This window comes from Rhinoraja longicauda, chromosome 7 (assembly GCF_053455715.1).
Source record: "Rhinoraja longicauda isolate Sanriku21f chromosome 7, sRhiLon1.1, whole genome shotgun sequence".
NCBI classification, from domain to species: Eukaryota; Metazoa; Chordata; class Chondrichthyes; order Rajiformes; family Arhynchobatidae; genus Rhinoraja; species Rhinoraja longicauda.
In genome coordinates, this window is record NC_135959.1 from 73,770,080 (window position 1) to 73,792,952 (window position 22,873).

Below are 22,873 nucleotides of genomic sequence, written 5' to 3' on the forward strand. Positions count from 1 at the left end.
TGTTTCGATAAGATCCCCTCTCATCCTTCTAAATTCCAGTGTATACAAGCCTAGCCGCTCCAGTCTTTCAACATACGACAGTCCTGTCTTTCAACATACGACAGTCCTGCTAACCTGATTGATGAAAGTCTCAAGAGGGCTTTCAGGGCTACTGTCCTTCCACTCCTGACTGTCCATGCTTAGCAAAGTCAAACTGCAAGCCCTCTAAACAGCACAGAGCAGACACGCTCCCTTCAAACAGATGAAAAGTGAAGTGCATGGTTTACTGAAGGTAATCCAATTAGGAGAGGTAACAGAGCATTATAGGTTCATGTGAGGGAAACTGAATACAATAGTAGGAAGGTAATGCTTCAATGACAAAGGGCATTGATGAGAAGACATCTGCATCATCCGGTAGTTTGTCTCATTATTTAAGGAAGGATGTTAATGCATTAGCAGTTGAGATAAGATTTACTGGACTAATACCACAAATTGGTGGCTTTGCTTATGGAGATAAGTTGGACAACCAAGATGTGTAGGAAAAAAACTGCAGATGCTGGTTTGAATCGAAGGTAGACACAAAATGTGCCCACTGGAAATACAAGGGTAAGAGGCAACAACTGTAATTCATGATCCTGAATCGACTGGTAAAGTTAATTTTGGTTGTAAAACCTTACCAAGAAGAGTTAGTGCAAGATGTGTCAAAAGGTATTGTACTTGCTGCCGTCTGTAACTTCCATCCACTGTATAAGTCAGACAATCCATTCAGTTCTTAAATATTCACTACATTGTGACAGACCTATTATCTGCACAATTGTTCAAAATTGTTTGAAGTTGTTAAATAGGTGGCAGTCTTGTTCAAGAAAATTCAAGAGATCAAGTTCCACTCCAGGCCTAGAGGAGATTTTAAAAAATAATTGGAAAGATTGCAAATGGGAATTTATTTTTAAATATGAAAAATGTTTATTTACCATGCATGCCATTTTAGGTGCATCTGTCTTTCCTAAGTTTAAGTGGATTACTTCTTTAAAAAAATCAGATGTGTGATGAAAAATAAATAGCTGAATAGAAGAGGGCATCCACGACGGAGTTGTCGACAACACAGCACAAAAACAGGCCCTTTGGCCCACCTTATCCATACAGGTCAAGTTGGGACCATCAATGCGAACCCTCATCCTGTCTTTAACAGCTACCCGCCCCCTCCCCTGACATCAGACTGAAGAAGGGTCTCGACCTGAAACGTCACCCATTCCTTCTCTCCTGAGATGCTGCCTGACCCGCTGAGTTGCTCCAGCATTTTGTGACTACCTTCAATTTGAACCAGCATCTGCAGTTATTTTCCTACACATGTTAATCGGCCAGAGATCTTTGTAAACATGTGCGGAGAATTGTTGAAATGTACGAATCTCAGAAATATTAATTATTTCCACATTTAGCAGATACAAGGAACTACAGATGTTGGTTTACAACAAAAGACACAAAGCGGTGGAGCGTGTTCTCCAGAGATGCTGCCTGACCTGTTGAGTTACTCCAGCACTTGTGTCTTTTTTCCAGATTTAGCAGTTTTGACTGAATATTGCTAAGGTTTCAGAAAAACATGTAAAAGACACATTGGGCAAATTCCTTAATCCAAAAGAAATAGTACTTGAAAACTAAACTCCTTTCCCATCAAACGGAATAAAACATTTGTTCTTTCACACAATAGGCGCTGGTAAATAACAGAAATCAGACTTTAAGTCATCTGTGGAATGTTATGATGGGTCCATTATTTTTGTCCAAAATTAACAAAGCTCCATAAAGTAGTTAGTGAAATAGAAATGGAATTTTAACATATTATTAATTAATTACGTTTGGTAATTAGATCAGGCACTTCCTTTCAGATGATTTTTCTAAATGTCCTAATCTAAGAAATGGAAATAAATAAATCAAGGTAGGGGAATTGAAAAGTTGAACAACACACCAGGTCTGAAATCAAAGCAGGAAATGCTGGATACACACTCTGCGGTCAGGCCCCATGCGTGGAAAGTGAAACAGGGCAGATGAGTCAGGTCTGGGACCTTGGAAGAGATAACTGTCAGTCAGAGCAAAACACTGGCCCCTTTCTCTGAATACTACCAAAAGATATTTGTCACCATGTATCGGCACCATAATGCAGAGAGACCGACCACTAACAAACCTCAGAGGCCTGGTGCAGGGTCTTCTAGCTACATGGAGTAATCAGACATATCTTGCCAATACAGATTACAAGGAAAAGCCTGGGGAGTACACACTGCTGAGTCTTACATCTGTGGGGGGAAGTTATTGAACGGGTTCCTAGGAGACGGGATCTAGAGAGATTGTGAGCGGCACGGTGACGCAGCGGTAGAGTTGCTGCCTTACAGGTTCGATCCTGACTTCGGGAGCTGTCTGTACGGTGTTTGTACATTCTCCCCGTGACCTGCGTGGGTTTTCTCCGAGATCTTCGGTTTCCTCCCACACTCCAAAGACGTACAGGTTTGTAGGTTAATTGACTGGGTAAATGTAAAAATTTGCCTAGTGTGTGTAGGATAGAGTTAATGTGCGGGGATCGCTGGGCGGCGCGGACTCGGTGGGCCGAAGGGCCTGTTTCCACCCTGTATCTCTAAATCTAAAAATCTACATGAATTTAGAAAAGCAAACACGGGTTAGGGGTAGTGGCCATGGCCGTGTTTCGACAGATTCGCTTTGAGTCACTGAATTCTTCCAGCAGTTTAATTTGTATTCAGATTTCAACAACTCCATCCTGGTTTCTATTTTGTTAATTAGTTAGCTCACAAAATTAATTCACTGATTTCACGCTACCTCACCCCCACGGATTGCTAAAATCAGGCTGCCACAATTGGAGAAGGCTGCTGCTGCTGCTGCAAGTGTTATTGTCGCTCCTGTGTTCAGCTGTGATATTTTACAAAATACATTTTACAAGAGGGGTGATTTGCAAGGATTGGTACACTTCTCATACACACACATCTAATCTAGCCAAGGGTTACATCCAAATGCAACTACATTGGTGAGAAAATTGTTGTTACAGTGTTTACTTTGAGAATACTGGATTCCCATCAATGAAGTAACTAAAATATCACATTACTACCTCTGGGTGTGAATCTACCAGTCAGATGACCGTTGTATAGACACACCACAAAGCCAGCGTTTGTGGAGTGGGTGTACATCATCATGTTTTGCGAAATAATATTTTGAAACTCTAACTTTCTCATTCAGATCTCATTCAGATCCAATTTGAAGGGAGACTGGTTTGCCTGACCATCCTCAGCAAGAACCGTAATTCCATTTCATATCACCAGGTCTCCATCAAGAACACTTACATATCAAACCAGTTAGATATACAATGGCACAATAGGTAGATATACTTCTAAATATCCGAACAAAAAAAAAGCCTGATCTTTATCTTACTAGATAGGCGATTAAAATCACGAGTTAGCTTGGACGCTGGCTGGGGACACTGCTGACTCCAGGCCCAGCTCATACCTGACAATTCTCTGGGGATCTGAGCTGTGATGCAGGGCTGGAAAACCTTGGGCCATTGACCCTGCTGACGACCATGTGGTCAGGTCCTCCCCAGGGACACGGCAGGGTTCCGTGCTGGAGAACCTGCCACCTGAGCAGTCCGCGAGTCGCGAGTGGAGCTGTGCACCGTCACAGTCGGAAGTAGATGCCTAAGGCTCAGCAGCAGCCGTAAAGCCACCCTGCCGATCTCATTAGGTCATAAGAGATAGTAGAATTAGGCCATTCGGCCCATCAAGTCTACTCCGCCATTCAATCATGGCTGATCTATCTCTCCCTCCTAACCCCATTCTCCTGCCTTCTCCCCATAACCTCTGACACCTGTACTAATCAAGAATCTATCGATCTCTGCCTTAAAAATATCCACTGACGGCCTCCACCGCCTTCTGTGGCAAAGAATTGCACAGATTCACCACCCTCTGATTAAAAATATTTCTCCTCATCTCCTTCGTGAAAGAATGCCCTTTAATTCTGAGGCTATGACCTCCAGTCCTAGACTCTGCCATTTGTGGAAACATCCTCTCCACATCCACTCTATCCAAGTCTTTCACTATTCTGTTTCAATGAGGTCCCCCCTCATTCTTCTACACTCCAGTGAGAATCCTGCACCAGCACTGCCGAGTCCCTTTGCACCTCCGATTTCTGGATTCTCTCCCCATTTAGAAAATTGTCTACGCCTTTATTCCTACTACCAGTGTGCATGACTTCCACACTTTGCTGCACTATATTCAATCTGCCACTTCTCTGCCCTCTCCCCCAACCTGTCTCGTCCTTCTGTAGAGTCCCTGCATTCTCTGCACTACCTGCCCTATTTGCATGTCATCCGCAAACTTGGCCACAAAGCCTTCAATCCACTTATCCAAATCATTAATATACAACGTGAATAGTGGCCCCAGCACCGACCCCTGCGGAACTCCACCAGTTACTGACAGCCAAGCAGAAAAGGACACTCTCTGTCTTCTGTCATCCAGCCAACCTGTTATCCGTGCTAGCCTCTGCCCTGTGATACCGTGGACACTCATTTTCCTGAGCAGCCTCATGTGTGTCTCCTGCAGTCGATTGTACTTACAAGATGTACACGAGTCTGTTGTCTGTTAATGGGGAAAACCTGTAATATGACCAAAGGATAAGTCACCCAGGAATTTAAAACGTAGCAACGCACAAAGTAAATCCAGAAGAAGCAAATATGCATCATAGTTTCCTACATGTTTGAACATTGCATTAAAAACGCACTATTAAATATTCCCCCAAATGCAATGACGCAAATGAAGAAGTGACGTTTGTGTGGGATAGGTAGACTCGTGCCACAACGATCTGTGCTTGTTGCTTTGGTGACTCCATCTCTAATTGCCATGAGAAGCTGATGGTGAGGCACCTTCATGAAACCCTGTATTCACTGTGGTAGACTAGCCCCATGGTGACGATAGATGCAGTTAATAGGATCTGTGCCTATTGCCACCACTGAAATGGGAAGGGGAGTCCATGGAGCGAGGGAACATAAAGGGAAATAAGATTGAATATGCTTAAACACAAAAGGAATGCTTGGTCGACAGACCTGGAAACTTACATCTGCACCATTGTAGATTTGTCCGAAAAACCACATTCCCCCGCACTGCTCCTTAAACACTCTCTGCCTGCACACTGTACCTGTAGCACGAACCACATACAAAACCAACCGCAGCCATTGACAGCATCTCTCAGAACAAGTACTTCTAGGTTTAGGTTTACAGGTACAGTGAAAAGCTTTATGTAAAAACAAAGAAATGCAGATGCTGGTTTACCAAAGGACACAAAGTGCTGGAGTAGCACAGCGGGTCAGGCAGCATCTTTGGAGAACATGGATAGGTGGCGTTTTGTGTTGGTGCCTTTGTTCAGACTGATTGTGGGGGGGGGGGGGAGGAAGAAAGCTGGAAGAGTGGCGGGAGGGGCAGGACTGAGCCTGGCCGTTATTTAATGAACACAGGTGAAGAGGTATTTTGAAAGGATGATTGTAGGACAAAGGCCAGAGATAAAAAAAGACAGGTGTGAAACCAGCTTTGTTTTGCGTGCTATGCAATCAGATCAGATGATACTATACCTAAATACGAAGGTATTTATTCACAAAATGCTGGAGTAACTCAGCAGATCAGGCAGCATCTCGGGAGAGAAGGAATGGGCGACGTTTCGGGTCGAGACCCTTCTTCAGACTGAAGAAGGGTCTCGACCCGAAACGTCGCCCATTCCTTCTCTCCCGAGATGCTGCCTGACCTGCTGAGTTGCTCCAGCATTTTGTGAATACCTTCGATTTGTACCAGTATCTGCAGTTATTTTCTTATACTATGCCTAAATACAATCATACCAAACTCAAGTACACCAGGTGGAGCAAAGGGGAAGGTACAGAGTGCAAAATATAGTTCTCAGTGCGGCATGGTGGCACAGCGGTAGAGTTACTGCCCAACAGAGACCTGGGTTCAATTCTGACTATGGGTACTGTCTGCATGGAGTTTGTACATTCTTCCCGTGACCGCGTGGGTTTTCTCCGGGTGCTCTGGTTTCCTCCTACGCTCCAACGACATACAGATTTGCAGGTTAATTGGCTTCAGTAAAGATCGGTCGGTGAGGACTCGGGGGCCGAAGGACATGTCTCTGTGCTGTGTCTCTAATCTAAACAACATTGTCGCACATCAGTTCCACAGATAAAGTCCAATGTCCACAATGGGGTAGAGGTGAATCGGACAGGACCCTAGCTTATGGAAGGACCGTTCAGAAGCCTGACAAGAGAAGGAGAAGATGTTCCAGAGTCTGGTAGTGCGCGCTTTATAGCTTCTGTACCTGTTGCCCGACAGAGGAATGACCAGGGTGAGAAAGGTCCTTGATTAGTGTAAGAAAATAACTGCAGATGCTGGTACAAATCGAAGGTATTTATTCACAAAATGCTGGAGTAACTCAGCAGGTCAGGCAGCATCTCAGGAGAGAAGGAATGGGTGACGTTTCGGGTCTTCACTCCTGAGATGCTGCCTGACCTGCTGAGTTACTCCAGCATTTTGTGAATAAGGTCCTTGATTATGTTGGTTGCTTTCCCGAGGCATTGTGAAGTGTAGGTGGAGTCAATGGTGGGAAGTGTAGACTATGTAACGGACAGGGCTACATCTAGTACTCTCTGCAATTTCTTGCAGTTTCCCAACCAAGCTGTGATGCAGCCCGTCAGTAGGCAAGGCAGAGTAATTGGAGACATGCCAAATGTCCTCAGTCTCCTCAGGTAGTGGTGGCATTGCTGTGCCTTCTTGGATGTTGCATCAATGTGGTTGGTTCATGACAGATCGTTGGTAATATTAATGCCAAGAGGCTCTCAACCATTTCCACTTGGGCACCATTGATGATTGGGGTATGTACTCCACCACGTTACTACCCCCAGGAGGACAAGAAACTCCTCCCTGTGTCATTTATTCCCCTAGTTGAACATTCTCTGGACGAAATTCGCTGATCCTTCATCATTACTTGGTCCAAACTTTTGGAGTTCTCCACAAATCACCACCATGGGGGTAACATAGCACAGTGATTGCAGGGGTTCAGAAAGGTACCTCACCATCACTTGTCCTGGGCAATTAGAGATGGACACACCAACAACATCAACACGGGTGTGTGCAAAAACAGGTTGCAAATATTTCTATTATTATCTTCCAAAATTGCCAATGGTGCAAGAAGATTGTATAGCAACAAACCAATCCTAACAATGTGGAATGATATTGTCCAACTCTGGAAATGCAAAAGTCTAACTTCAATTGCCATCAATAACCAACAGTTCCTGCTCCCCTGAAACCTTTCCCTTTGTACTTAGATACAGTTCCTTGGCACCCACACTGGCCACACGTAAACCATTTTATCAAATCTAAGTCTCACTGCCCCCAATTTAGGAAAATTGGGGATGTAATCTGGAAGCGGCACAATCCCTGTGAATCCAGAAATTCATATGTTTAAACAAATTAACAGAATATAACAGAATCGAAAAGCAAATGAAATACACGGCTATGACAATCGTCATTGGACAACCAAGACATAAATAAGAGGAGCATGGTACTGGTTTCATAAAACCTCTTGCAATGGTAGAGTTGGAAGATTTTGCAGTGGTTATGAAAGAGACTTAAAACTTTAGAAATGATGCATTGGTAAATATTATGTGCTTGTACATGCGGGTATTTATTTAGCAGCGCACACGACAGAGACAGAATGCAAATTTAATGGTGAAAACATAATGCAGTAAATTGTAAAATTACATGAAGCTGAAGCTTTGCAGTAAGCAAATCAAGAATTAATTTCCTGTTGCTCTTTGTTTTATTTGAAACGGGACTTGGGTTCCAGCAAGGATATTAATGAGGCTTTCACATGAACTTTATTTTTTTTATGGCTGGGAAGATGATAAAAATACAGTCCACATAAACAGGAATCAATTTGCAGCCGTGTTTGAGGTTGTACACTGCAGTACATCTAAAAAATTGATTAGCCATTTCCATAAATGCTAGAACATTCAATGACCTAAAGGCGTACTTGGCAAAACCCCAACTCAAGGACTGTTGCACATACACCTGGCATCTCTAACTGGCAATTGGCACTTTTGAGGTCACAGTTGAACAGTTGCCAGGACACATTCAGAAACGGAACTAAAAACAGCAAGGTGAATATCAACTACTGTGCGACTTCACTGGAGCATGAAGCTGCATTTTAATAAGGCTTTTAAAAATATATACTTTCAAAATTTAAAGTCTTGACCACATGGGTTTTCTCCTGGTGCTCTGGTTTCCTCCCACAATCCAGCGTAGTATAGGTTTGTAGGTTAATTGGCTTCTGTAAATTGTCCCTAGTGTGCAGGATAGAAGAGAGTATGGTGATCGCTGGTGGGTGTGGGCCAGTGATTCCCACACGCTAATGCTATCCTACACACACCAGGGACAAGTTTACAATTTTACCAAGCCAATTAACCTACAAAATCTGTATGTCTTTGGAGTGTGGGAGGAAACTGGAGATCTCGGAGAAAACCAACGCAGGTCACGGGGAAAACGTACAAACTCCGTACAGACAAGCACCCCATGTCAGGATCGAACCCAGGTTTCTGGTGCTGCAAGGCCGCAACTCTACCGCTGCATCACCATGCCTCCCTTGGTGGTGCTGACTGTAAAACCATTGGGCAACTGGTCTTCCACAGATAATAGTGGGGTTCTACAGGCTGTTTAAAACACAACATATTATCTACTTTAAATTAAAAAGCTGTACTATGAGGTGTATATACACAAAGTATTCAAAATACATCAGCAAATTAACATTGCCCAGTCTGTAATTCACTTTTGGCGTTTTTTTAATACATTTCTATTTATTCTCTTTCTAACAATTTCCTACTTGTAGACCAATTTGAAGGTATGGGATTGTGGAGATCTTGGCCCCTTCATGCTTGTTACATTGCAAGCGGATGTGAGAACTTTGCAAGAGTAAAAGAACGGAGATGTTTTGCTATAAGTCCATGAAAGAGTACTGGCTTTTGGCAGGCTGATCATACTAGGGTACGTGGTGCCTGATTGTGATTTGACCTTATCCAATATTCACATCTGACTTTCATCACACTTATCACTGGGCAGAGATCACAAGTGCAGAGGATTCTTCCTCTGCTCCCGAGACATAACCTAAAATAAATCACTAACTTCTGCACATATTCAGCTGAATAAACCAGGGACTCAGACTCTGTCGAGTGATCTCTTGCCTGCACCACACATCCATGCAAGTCTGAAATAATAAATGGGCAGGGTGTTATCAGACCCATTAAAGATTTCCCTCAGGAGAATGAACGTAGATTGGAACAGAGCAAATGCAATCGACTATTTAAGAAAGGAGGGAGAGATAAAACAGAGAGCCCAAGGCCAGAGAGCCCTGGACCAGGACCAGAATGAGTGTGAATTTATTCAAAGAAAATCACATTTAACAACCCTGTAAGTGATTTTTTGAGGTTGCAATTGCGAGAAAAGCAAGGGCGAACCAGCCAATATGATCTTGGACTTGTGTCGATAAGGTGCAACACAGAGATCGTTAAACAATATCAAAGCAGCTGAGACTGAGGTAGTACGCTGAGGCTCACTGGAGCTTGGTCAATAGAAACAGAAAGTAGGAACAGGTCATTCAAAAGGCCAGGACTATCGGGGCAGTGTGGGGGCCCACCTACTCATACCACTTCAATGACTTGGATCCATTAGGGAGATCAGAGCAGATGTGGTCTCACCTGGGGTCGTGTATAATTGGAGCAAAAAGGTCTTCACATTTGTACGCAAATCCTCTGACAGCAAAGTTTGCAGGTGATACAAAGTCTGAAGAAGGGTCTCGACCCGAAACGTCACCCATTCCTTCTCTCCCGAGATGCTGCCTGACCTGCTGAGTTACTCCAGCATTTTGTGAATAAATCGATTTGTACCAGCATCTGCAGTTATTTTCTTATACAAAGATAGATGGCAGTATGGGTGTGAGCAGGGTGTGAAGAGGCTTTGGGGAATGGAGGTAGGTTATGTGAATGGGTAAGAACATGGTAAATGGAACACAGTGAGGGGAAATGTTAGAAAAAGTATTTTTAAATTGTAAGAAAGTGAAAGGTGTTGATGGTATGAGTCCTGGTGTCCTTGCACACTGACAACTGTTACTAAGTCTGCTCATTAAACCATAATGTGGAAGATCCGTTGGTCACTGCAAAAGGATGCAAGTACACATTTTTAAAATATATATAGTGTGGAAACAGGCCATCCGGCTCAACTCGCCCACACCGGCCAACAATGTCCCAGCTACGCCCAACAATGTCCCAACAATGTCCCACTTGCCTGCGCTTGGTCCATTTCCCTCCAAACCTGTCCTATCCATGTACCTGTCTAACTGTTTCTTAAATGATGGGATAGTCCCAGCCTAAACTACGTCCTCTGGCAGCTTGTTCCATGCACCCACCACCCTTCGTGTGAAAATGTTACCCCTCGAATTCCTATTAAATCTTTTCCCCTTCACCTTGAGATGGTGTCCTCTGGTCCTCGATTCCTCTACTCTGGGCAAGAGACTCTGTGCATCTACCCGATCTATTCCCCTCATGATTTTGTATACCTCTATAAGATCTCCCCTCATCCTCCTGTGCTCCATGGAATAAAGACCCAGCCTATTCAACCTCTCCCTATAGCTCACACCCTCTAGTCCTGGCAACATCCGCGTAAATCTTTTCTGAACCCTTTCAAGCTTGACAATATCTTTCCTATAACATGGTGCCCAGAACTGAACACAATATTCTAAATGCGGTCTTATACAACTGCAACATGACCTCCCAACTTCTATACTCAATATTCTGACTGATGAAGGCCAAAATGCTAACAGCCTTTTTGACCACCTTATCTACCTGCGACTCAACCTTCAAGGAACATGCACCTGTACTTCTAGATACCTCTGCTCCACTACCCAGAGGCCCACCATTTACTGTGTAGGTCTTGCCCTCGTTCGACGTCCCGAAATGCAACACCTCACACTTCTCTGTATTAACCATCAACCATTCCTCCGCCCACCTGGCCAGATCCTGCTGCAATCGTTCACAACCATCTTCACTATCTGCAAAACCACTAACTTTTGTAACATCAGCAAACTTGCTAATCTTGCCCTGTATGTTCTCATTCAAATCATTGATGTAGATGACAAACAGTAATGGGCCCAGCACCAAACCCTGAGGCACACCACTAGTCACAGGCCTCCAGTCTGAGAAGCAACCTTCCACCATCACCCTCTGCTTTCTTCCAGGGAGCCAATTTGCTTTCCATGCGGCTATCTCTCCTTGGATCCCATGTGATCCAACAATAGACAATAGGTGCAGGAGGAGGCCATTCGACCCTTCGAGCCAGCAACGCCATTCAATGTGATCATGGCTGATCATTCACAATCAGCACCCCGTTCCTGCTTTCTCGCCATACCCCTGACTCCGCTATCTTTAAGAGCTCTATCTAGTTCTCTCTTGAAAGCATCCAGAGAATTGGCCTCCACTGCCTTCTGAGGCAGAGAATTCCACAGATTTGCAATTCTCTGGCTGAAAATGTTTTTCCTCATCTCCGTTCTAAATGTCCTACCCCTTATTCTTAAACTGTGGCCCCTGGTTCTGGACTCCCCCAACATTGGGAACATGTTTCCTGCCTCTAAAGTGTCCAATCCCTTAATAATCCTACATGTTTCAATAAGATCCCCCCTCATCCTTCTAAATTCCAGCGTATATAAGCCTACTCGCTCCAGTCTTTCAACATAGGACAGCCCTGCCATTCCGGGAATTAACATAGTGAACCTACGCTGCACGCCCTCAATAGCAAGAATATCCTTCCTCAAATTTGGAGACCAAAACTGCACACAGTACTCCAGGTGCGATCTCACTAGGGCCCTGTACAACTGCAGAAGGACCTCTTTGCTCCTATACTCAACTCCTCTTGTTATGAAGGCCAACATTCCATTGGCTTTCTTCACTGCCTGCTGTACCTGCATGCTTCCTTTCAGTGACTGATGCACTAGGACATCCAGATCTCGTTGTACATCCCCTTTTCCTAATTTGACACCATTCAGAAAAAAATCTGCCTTCCTATTCTTACCACCAAAGTGGATAACCTCACATTTATCCACATTAAACTGCATCTGCCATGCATCCGCCCACTCACACAACCTGTCCAAGTCACCCTGCAACCTCATAGCATCTTCCTCACAGTTCACACTGCCACCCAGCTTTGTGTCATCTGCAAATTTGCTAATGTTACTTTTAATCCCTTCATCCAAGTCATTAATGTATATTGTAAATAGCTGCAGTCCCAGCACCGAGCCTTGCGGTATCCCACTAGTCACTGCCTTTAATCAGCCCTGGAGATTTGTCTACCTTCAAACATGACAGTACCTTCAGTACTTCTTCGACGATAACCCTGACTGCTCTCAAGACACTTCCAGTGGCTGCTCCAATTTCCTCCGTCCTACTGTCTTTCTCCTCAGTAAACACAGAGGAGAAATACTCATTTAGGACCTTGCCCACCTCCTGTGGCTCCACACAGAGGTGACCGCATTGATTCCTGAGAGGTCCCACTCTCTCGCTAGTTACCTTTTCCCCCTTGTGTATTTATTAAATCTTTTGGGATTGTCCTTAATGCCACCCGCCAGAGCTATCTCCTCGCCCTTTCTTGCCCTACCCGCATTTTAAATGTTGACCCTCTCCATCCCTATCCATAACTATCTTAAACCTAATCGAATTGTGGTCACTGGTCCCAGAAGGCTCCTCCACACACACTTCATTATCTTGCCCTTCCAAATTTCCCAATACTAGATCCACCTCTCACGTGTGGGGGCCTCCACATACTGCTTAAGAAAACTCTCCTGAACACTTTTGAGGAATTGCACCCCATCTAAACTGGTCACTCTGAGATTTCCTCAGTCAATATTGGGAAAGTTAAAATCCCCTACTACAACAAACTTATTTGACCTGCAGCTGTCTGGAATCTCCCAGAACATTTGTCCTTCTAATTCCCGTTGACTATTCGGGGGTCTGTAGTACACCCCTAACAAGGTGATCATCCCTTTCTTGTTCCTTGACATCCTCCTTAACCAATAATGCAACCCCCCCCCCACTCCTCTTCTTCCCTCACCCCTGTCTCTCCTGAAGCTCCAGTACCCTGGAGCATTGAGCTGCCAGTCCTGCCCCTCCCTTAACCAGGTTTCAGTCATGGTTACAACATCCCAGTCGCTCGTACCTATCCACGCCCTAAGCTCATCTGCCTTACCCGTCAGGCCCCTTGCATTAAAATACGTGCAGTTTAAACCAACCCTCCTTCCTCGCACTACACCTTTCATTTGCCAATTCTGTCCACTAACCTTTCCCACACCACTCTCCATACTAACTTTGAGCCTCTCACGTGCCTCTGCCCTGCACTAGATCCCACCGCCCAGCCAATCTAGTTTAAACCCTCCCATGTAGCATTAGCAAACCTGCCCGCTAGGATGTTAGTCCCCCATGTGGAGCTCAGCTCTGTTGGACTTGGGTGAGACCATGTATGTGGATCTCAGTTACATGTGTGAAGAGTTCAGATACATGAGACCCCGGGTGATAGCACACGTGTAGAGCTCAGGTATGTGGAACCCTGGGTGACAGCACACGTGTGTGGAGCTCAGTTACAGGAACAAATATATATATTAACAAGATGAGAGTTTTAGTAATATAGACCAAGTGGACCCATTGGGCCCAAACCTCTCCTGCAATGGTGCAGCACCCTCTCCTCCCTCCCTCCCCCTCCCCTCTCCCCACCTCCCCCTCCCTTCCCCCTTCCCCTCCTCCCCCACTCCACCCTCCTTATCCTACCTCCTCCCCCTCCCTCCTTCCCCACTCCCTCCCTCCCTAGGAGATAGATTTAAACTTTAAAATGTGAATAACTTTAAAAATATCACACCGATTTCAATGAAACTTCTTCCATTAGTAAGGTGGGCCTAAAATTGTTGCGTTATCGTGTACCGTTTTGGCTGTAGTTCAGGAACAAACAAACAAACAAGAGTTTTAGTATATAGATATATATATATAGATGATAACAATATGTTGGCAGGGCCTCAGTTTCTGGTGCTGACTGAGAGTTTGCTGCTTGCCCACTGCTCTGCCACACAGGGACCATAGTACGACACTGGGAGCTATATGGCTGCAGGCTGCAAGAGTGACTGATGCATGGGCCCTGTTTAGTCTGATCCTCCTGCTGAATTCATTATTTATGGAAAGTCTTCCTTAGCTTACAAACGTGGATACTCGGTACAAAACTGTGTTCCCATTTGCCCATCCTTCTTCATTACCAGATGATTAAACGCACCACCTATTTGCAATGTATTGTTTATCATTTTCAGCACAGGCTGGAACAGTTTTCAGGCTTGCAGGAGCACAGACAAAATATAGTCCCTGGTGCAATATTTCATATTTTTCTTTTAAAAGACTGGCCGTGATATTGAATAATTCCGACTTTTACACCAGACATAACTCAGTAAAGGTGCTAATTGTAGGAGCATTGAAACTGCCAATGACCTCAACGCTGACAATAATTATCACCAGCAGAATAGTTTGAGTTGCTGCAAAGATTCAATCTAGATCGCATCTTTGGGTCAGTATCAAAACATGTTGATAGCGAGAATGACAATGTGCACAGGGGATGTGCTAGTCACCAAATCCCAGTAATTGGCCAGTTTACTGCAGAAATGTCTAGTTCCGTTGGCCCCTTTAATTGCTGCCTGAACACTTCCATTTCTGTAGGCTGACTGCTCGTGTGCTTGGAAGTGTTTTGACATCACGTCACTGCAAGGAAAAATCCTGCGTCCTACTCCAAAGGACAATGGCGTGAACCCGCGCAGCCAATCACAGCCCAGCTCGTCCCTGGGTTGGCCAAATGAATTCCAGTGTAAATTCCGTGTTATTATCCATGTAATCAAAAAATCTGTGCAGATGCAAATTTGCCGTCAACTTTTCCAGATACTCAATTATCAGTGCAATGAAACTGTGCGCAAGCAATCACAATCAATAACAGGGAACACGTTTAAAGTTTGACTTTTATTATGCAGGGTTTTAAGCAATATTAAATGGCTCAGCGTTAAATTTATATGGTGCACTATATTAATCCTTAAATTGGATGAGGTAATACAAAACTCATTAAATAAATATTGTACAGTTTATGTAGCTATTACAGCTGTTAAAGCTGCACAAAAGAGCACAGTCTGAATACAGTTCTAATCTCACTGTAGCCACAAGGAAAGGGAAAAAGATTGTACCTAAGCTGCATTGTGAACTTCTGCTGTTTTTAATTTCTTTTGTCACACGTGTGGCCAGGTTTTCCACCAGCGAGCTGTGGTACCTATCAATGCATTGCCACAACACAAAGACCTCAACCTGCAGAAGCCCCTGGGAACGAGGAGTCCTTCTGTTTACTTCACCTGTTACCTATCGAATATTCATATTATTATTATATCTCACTCTTTCACTGCACTCAGCTCACCTCACCCCATTCACCCCACTCAACCTCACCCCACCCACTTCACCTCACCCACCTCGCCCCCACACCCACCTCACCCCACCCACTTCACTTCACCCACCCACTTCACCTCAACCCCCTCACCTCGTACCCACACCCACCTCACTTCACCCACCCCACCCACCTCACTTCACCTCACCCCACCTCACCCAACCCAGCTCACCCCACCCACTTCCTCACCCACCCACCTCACTTCACCTCACCCACCCTACCACCTCACCCCACCCACCTCCTCACCCACCCACCTCACCCACCCCACCACCTCACCCCACCCCACCCACCTCACTTCACCTCACCCACCCCGCCACCTCATATCACCCACCCCACCCACCTCACCCCATCCACTTCCTCACCCACCCACCTCACCCCCACACCCACCTCACATCACCCACCTCACATCACCCACCTCACCAACCTCACCTCACCCACCTCACCCCACCCAACTCACCTCACCCACCCCACCACCACACCCCACCCACCTCACTTCACATCACCCACCCCACCCACTTCACCTCACCCCACTCACCTCACCTAACCCACTCACCTCACCCACCCCACCCACCTCACATCACCCACCCCACCCACTTCACCTCACCTAACCCACTCACCTCACCCACCCTCACCCACAACCTGATGTTCTGTTTTCCACCATGTATTCTTCCCTCTCTTTCTCTCTATAATAACGTGGCGTGGGGATTTAAATGAGGCCAATGCAACAAGAAATAAACCGATTGGTCGGACGAAGCAATCATTCACATTAACAATGACAGCCCTCGAGTTTACAGAAATTTCTCACTGCCACTATAGTTGCTTGAGTGCTCACACTTCCTCACAACTTGTTGCTTTCATTCCAGTAAATTGCAAGGACTATCACAAGACCCGATTTATCCGTACATGTAGGAGGTCAGAGGATGATGAGATCTCACAAATTCAACCAAGCACACATCTTAGCAAACATGGTAACATTTATGGACGTCAGGAATACGTTATGTGATGCGAGATCCCGAGTCACTGCACAGGAACAATAGCAAACAAAATTGACTCAAATACACAACAATATTCACCCGTCCATTTTCTCCAGAGATGCTGCCTGACCTGCTGAGTTACTCCAGCACTTTGTGTCTATTTTGAGCTGACAGAGGGACAGACCTACATCCAGAAATTGTGTCTGTTATTGCCGATTGTCCGCTATAACTGTGTAATAAATGGCATTTCATGTGTAGAGACCCAACAATAAAATTTAGGCTGAGTAAGAACTGCACTGACAGAGGTGCCTTTCTTCAGCTGAAACATTAAAGCAAAGCCTTACCTGCCCTAAGCTACAAAGCTCCAGGGACTCAATAGAGCAATACAGGTGGTGAGTAGCAGGCGAGGCGGTGGAGGAGGTGCCTGGGCTCCAAGTAGAGGCTGTAAGTGGCTGGGGCGGAGTGGGGGTGTAAGTGGTCGTGGTGGAGTGGGGGTGTAAGTGGTCGTGGTGGAGTGGGGGTGTAAGTGGTCGTGGTGGAGTGGGGGTGTAAGTGGTCAGGGTGGAGTGGGGGTGTAAGTGGTCGGGGTGGAGTGGGGGTGTAAGTGGTCGGGGTAGAGTGGGGGTGTAAGTGGTCGAGGTGGAGTGGGGGTGTCGCGGGTGTAAGTGGTCGGGGTGGAGTGGGGGTGTCGGGGGTGTAAGTGGTCGGGGTGGAGTGGGGGTGTAAGTGGTCGGGGTGGAGTGGGGGTGTAAGTGGCCGGGGTGGAGTGGGGGTGTAAGTGGTCGGGGTGGAGTGGGGGTAGTGGGGGTGTAAGTGGCCGGGGTGGAGTGGGGGTGTAAGTGGTCGGGGTGGAGTGGGGGTGTCGCGGGTGTAAGTGGTCGGGGTGGAGTGGGGGTGTCGGGGGTGTAAGTGGTCGGGGTGGAGTGGGGGTGTAAGTGGTCGGGGTGGAGTGGGGGTAGTGGGGGTGTAAGTGGCCGGAGTGGAGTGGGGGTGTAAGTGGTCGGGGTGGAGTGGGGGTGTCGCGGGTGTAAGTGGTCAGGGTGGAGTGGGGGTGTCGGGGGTGTAAGTGGTTGGGGTGGAGTGGGGGTGTCGCGGGTGTAAGTGATCGGGGTGGAGTGGGGGTGTAAGTGGTTGGGGTGGAGTGGGGGTGTCGGGGGTGTAAGTGGTCGGGGTGGAGTGGGGGTGTCGTGGGTGTAAGTGGTTGGGGTGGAGTGGGGGTATCGCGGGTGTAAGTGGTCGGGGTGGAGTGGGGGTGTAAGTGGTTGGGGTGGAGTGGGGGTGTCGCGGGTGTAAGTGGTCGGGGTGGATTGGGGGTGTCGCGGGTGTGTGGTCAGGGTGGAGTGGGGGCAGTCCAGTGGCCGGGTAGGTGGCGCAAGCAGCAGTCGGTAGGTCTGCCCGCTATAACCGACATCTGTTACAAAGTGGTCCATTAACACGAGGGTTTACTGTATCTCATTTCACAAATGTCTTAATTCATGTTTTAAAATGCTGCCTCATGTCTCGCAACACATTGTCTGGTGGGGTCATGCATGTTATCCTGCAGCACTTACATTTTAAAGGAAAAAACATGAAGCGCTGTTCCAGTTTAATATTGAACCAGACCATTTGCTGGTGAAGTGCAGCCGTGTATGACTGATTCTAAACACAGGACTGGGCCCAAGGTGACAGATCCACAGTACTGCTCTACAACGCCTTACAATAAATTAATATTTGACATGAATAAAGTTACCCATAAATGATGTTATATTATTTTACCCACATTTGAATCAGCGGCTGATGTGAACAACAGGTGTTTCACTTAATTTGATTCACAGCACGGTGCAGGTACGTACACCATTTTGTTGTGGCAGGTCAGACTTCATTATCAGACAAGGGAATCCACATGCAGACTTTGCAGGATCAAAGTCTCATTTTCTCTTGAAGTGTCAGCACATGACAAGATTTGCAAACAAGGCAGACAGCAGCCATTTTATGGAGGGCTGTTACACTGAACAAACGAGATGTGAAGTGTTCGATAAGCTGCTGTCTCTTCAGTGCCTGAAGCCATCAGGAGGAAAAACAAGTAATCCCCCACAAACAGGGTGCAAGCACAGCCCTTGTTGCTTTGGCCTGCCTCTCTCACTACAATTTACACCACAGCGACAGACTGGAGATGGGGGATGGGAGCAGCACAGTAGTATTATTCCACCAAGCCCTGCTTATTTTGCAAAACTGCAGTACATTTACAGAACTTGAGGGTTAAATTATATAAAGCGGTTAAAGGATCGACACTGTCACAACATGCACCTTCCTTGCTCTTGATAGGTAATATAAACATTCCTTACGCGTTTTACAGCATACATGATATTCTGTTGTAGGAAAGAACTGCAGATGCTGGTTTAAACCAAAGATAGACACAAAATGCTGGAGTGACTCAGCAGGACGGGCAGCATCTCTGGATGCAAGGAATGGGTGACGTTTCGGGTCCTGAAACATCACCCATTCCTTCTATCCAGAGATGCTGCCCGTCTCGCTGAGTTACTCCAGCATTTTGTGTCTATCTTCTATACATGATATTCTGGTGGCTTCAGAACACTGTTACACTGACTGAAGCATTATTACCGAAGCATAATACTACAACAGACCGCTTATCATTTCCTCCGATAACACCCCACATGACAACACTGCACGCCTGTATTCCAAGCACAGCACAATTGGATACCAATCACCCTATGCACTTCTCACGACACTGTTCAACCCCGTCATCAAACAGCACCTCTAGGCTGAAGCACATTTTCAAAAGAGGCAGTGTTCAAGTGATGTGCAAGATACATTATCATTAATGGACAAGGTTTGCAATGGACAAGGCATTATTTGTTGAGTCATTTCAAAACAAACTCGGAAGCAATAAATGTGAATATACAATTCATGAAACTCTCACCAATACCTTCCTCAGTTCCTGACTGTTCAAAGGCAACACTGGCAAATCAAGTTTATTGTCATCGGCACAAGCTGGATGTGGTACAGGTACAAGGGAAATCATGCTTGCAGCTGCGTCACAGGCACATAGACAAAACACAGAACAAATCTCGCATGTCTTCTGCAAGACAGCGAAAAGCAAAAGACTGCAAGAAACAAGCCAAAGTGAAAAACACAATCAGGTAAAACATGAACATGGAAGTGCTGGAGGTATCCGTAGTGTTCCACTGTCGGGGAATGATTCAGGTGTGCGGGTTGGTTCCAGAACCTGATAGTTGTGGGAAAGTAGCTGTTCCAGAACCTGGTTGTGCGGGACTTTAGGCTTGTGTACCTCCTGCCCGACGGCAGTGAGAAGAGGGCATAGCCTGGATAGTGGGAATCCTTGATGGTAGATGCTGCCTTCTCAAGACAGTGTCTGACCACTCCATCCTCTCACCAGCTAGAGAGTGGGCCTGACCTCCCATCCACCTCATTAAAGACCTTCGAACTATCTTTAATCAGACTTTTTCTTGCACTAAATGTTGTACCCTTTATTCTGTACCTGAACACTGTGGAAGGCTTGATTGAAATCAGATATAGTCTTTTCTTTGACTGAATAGCACGCAAGAAAAAGCTTTTTAGGAAAAGAAAATTAGATTTAGAGATACAGCGCAGAAACAGGCCCTTCGGCACACCGGGTCTGCGCCGCCCAGCGATCCCCGCACATTAACACTATCCTATACCCACTACGGACAATTTTTTAAAAACATTTACCAAGCCAATTAACCTACGTACCTGTACGTCTTTGGAGTGTGGAAGGAAACCGAAGATCTCGGAGAAAACCCACGCAGGTCACGGGGAGAACATAGTCAGGATCGAACCTGAGTCTCTGGCGCTGCATTCACTGTAAGGCAGCAACTCTACCTCTGCGCCACCATGCCGCAAAGACTTTTCACTGTACACGTGACAATAATAAGCTAATGTAGACACATTGCCGCACTGGTGGGTAAGGCAAAGCAGCACCTTTACCACCTTAGACAGCTGAGGAAATTCAGAGTGTCTCTGAGGATCCTTCATTGCTTCTACTCTGGGGCTGTAGAGAGCATCCTGTCCGGCAACATTACAGTCTGGTTTGGGAACAGCTCTGCCCAGGACAGGATGGCCCTGCAGAGAGTAGTGCGTTCGGCAGAACGCACCATGGGAACTACACTCGTCCCCCTGCAGGACCTATACATCAGGAGGTGCAGATCCAGAGCAAGCAAGATCATGAGGGACCCCTGCCACCCCAGTAACGGACTGTTCCAGATGCTACGGTCAGGCAAACGCCTCCGCTGTCACGCTGTGAAAACAGAGAGGATGAGACGGAGTTTCTTCCCACAGGCCATCAGGACTGTCAACTTTTATAACTCCAGAGACTAATTTTTGTCTACACTATAGTAACTTATTAACTTTATTTATATGCTGTAACTGTAATTCTTTTTTGTGCACAATCCGCAGGCATTGCCACTTTCATTTCACTGCACATCGTGTATGTGTATGTGACAAATAAACTTGACTTGACTTGACTTGATGTAGATGCTTTCATTCAGGTTGATGGAGATCAATCTTGCAGGTTCTGGGAGGACATTACTGCACGAGATCCCCACGGGAGTGTCCAAGCCCAACAGCCTTGGTGTGTTGGAAGGAACTGCAGATGCTGGTTTAAACCAAAGATAGACAAAAATGCTGGAGTAACTCAGCAGGACAGGCAGCGTCTCCGGAGAGAAGGAATGGGTGAAGTTTTGGGTCGACACTTCATGGTTTAGTTTATTATTGACAGTACCCAGCAATAATAAACTAAACTAAACAGTGACCATGCCCAGCAAGAGTGTCTCACCACTTTCCCTTGACATTCAGTTGCATTACCATTGCCAAGTCTCACCGTTGTTAATTGGTACACGTGACAATAAAGGACCTTTGAAACCTCTGACCAGAAATTCAGTTGGGACAGCCGTGTAAATACAGGACCTTTTGACAGAACTGGAGAAGGGAGAAGTACATTAGTTCTCAGAAGAGAAGGTGAGGGAGCGCTGTATAGAACATGGAAATATCTCTGATAGAGCAACTCCAAATGACTTAATGGGGGGCAACTACCAGCGCTTAAAGCTTCTGTGTCTGAATGTGTTGCAGCCAGACTGTATAAATATAAACACAGGACTGCAGGTGCTGATTTACAAAAAAAGGCACAAAGTGCAGAAGCAAATCAGCGGGTCAGGCTGCATCTCTGGAGGAGATGAACAGGCAACGTTTTTGGTTGGGTCCCTTTTTCAGCACTTTGTGTCGGTCTTAGACTTTTAAAAAGTCTGAGCCAATATGATGAAAGGTAGAAACGGCTGGTCCTCATATGCACAGACAAAAATGTAGACAGTTTATTGTCATAAACTGTGGAGGGGGGGGAGGGAGGGAGGAAAACCAAATAATTAAATTGAAAGTCCTCTTTAAGGTAACGCAAGCCATAACATTTTTTATCGTGGGGTTTTTGAATGAATGTCTATATTTTAATGAGAATATAAAAAGCATAAGTCTTCTGCACACTTGTGATGTGACCAGATATTTGAAGACTGATTTTTGAGTTTCAATTGGCACCAATCTCTTTCGAGAGAAAGCGTCTTTGCAGGAAGTAAGCACTTAATATCGCCGGTTGTGTCAGTGCAATATTAAGGGTTTGTCAGTGCTTATCGGTCGTTGAGATAAGGCATTAGGCAAGGTCTTGACTCCCTGATAACCCAAGTGGACGTTAAAAAGGAAGTGTTGCTTTCTGAATTGGAGTAGGAAGCTCTCATTTCTGGTCTATGCTTACCATTAACTGACACTATCAAACCACACAGCTGGTCATTTCATCTCATCTGCAGTTTGAGTTAAATGCTTGTGTATGAATTAGCTGTTATGCTAATCTTTTCTTGGCTGGCCAAGGTTGTATTAAGGCTGTATAATTTCAAATGTTTTCTTTCGTGAAGGTTAACACCTAAATTTTGATTAAAGCTGGTCTTCTTCTTCTTTCGTGTCCATCATTCAAATGTTACATCACTGTCATCGTCTGTCCTGAAAAGGGCGGAAGCTTCCGGCGACAATCAGTGGGAGCCTCACTTGTACAGTAGACGATATTGGGAGCAGAATTAGCTCAGGACACTTCCAGTTTCCAGCCCAGAAGAAATACTTTGCAAAATTAACGGAGGGAGAGAGAGAGAGGAAGAAACTGAACTAAATTGCCAGTTTATGGCATTTGTAAACAATCCTCTTTACTGGGCAAAATCCACAGAGTTTAGAGACGTCTGTTCACTTTGAAAACTATTTTCGTAGAATACTTTACATAAAACTGAAATTTGTAAATGACAGGAAAAGCTCAGTTTACTGCTCACAGCTATG

At 45.6% G+C, this 22,873-nt stretch overlaps 1 protein-coding gene across 6 annotated transcripts in view; it reads right to left on the reverse strand.

The window, feature by feature from the left end:
- LOC144595389 (F-box-like/WD repeat-containing protein TBL1X) overlaps window positions 1-22,873 on the reverse strand; it is a 297,826-nt gene that overhangs the window by 81,903 nt on the left and 193,050 nt on the right. The window contains exon 1 of one of the 6 annotated variants that reach the window (XM_078402882.1): window positions 18,856-18,921. The exons of the other annotated variants lie outside the window; for them this stretch is intronic. The gene's annotated coding sequence lies outside the window, so the exon portion shown is untranslated. Of the gene's footprint in view, window positions 1-18,855; window positions 18,922-22,873 lie in introns of those variants that run through there. 6 annotated transcript variants of the gene reach the window in all.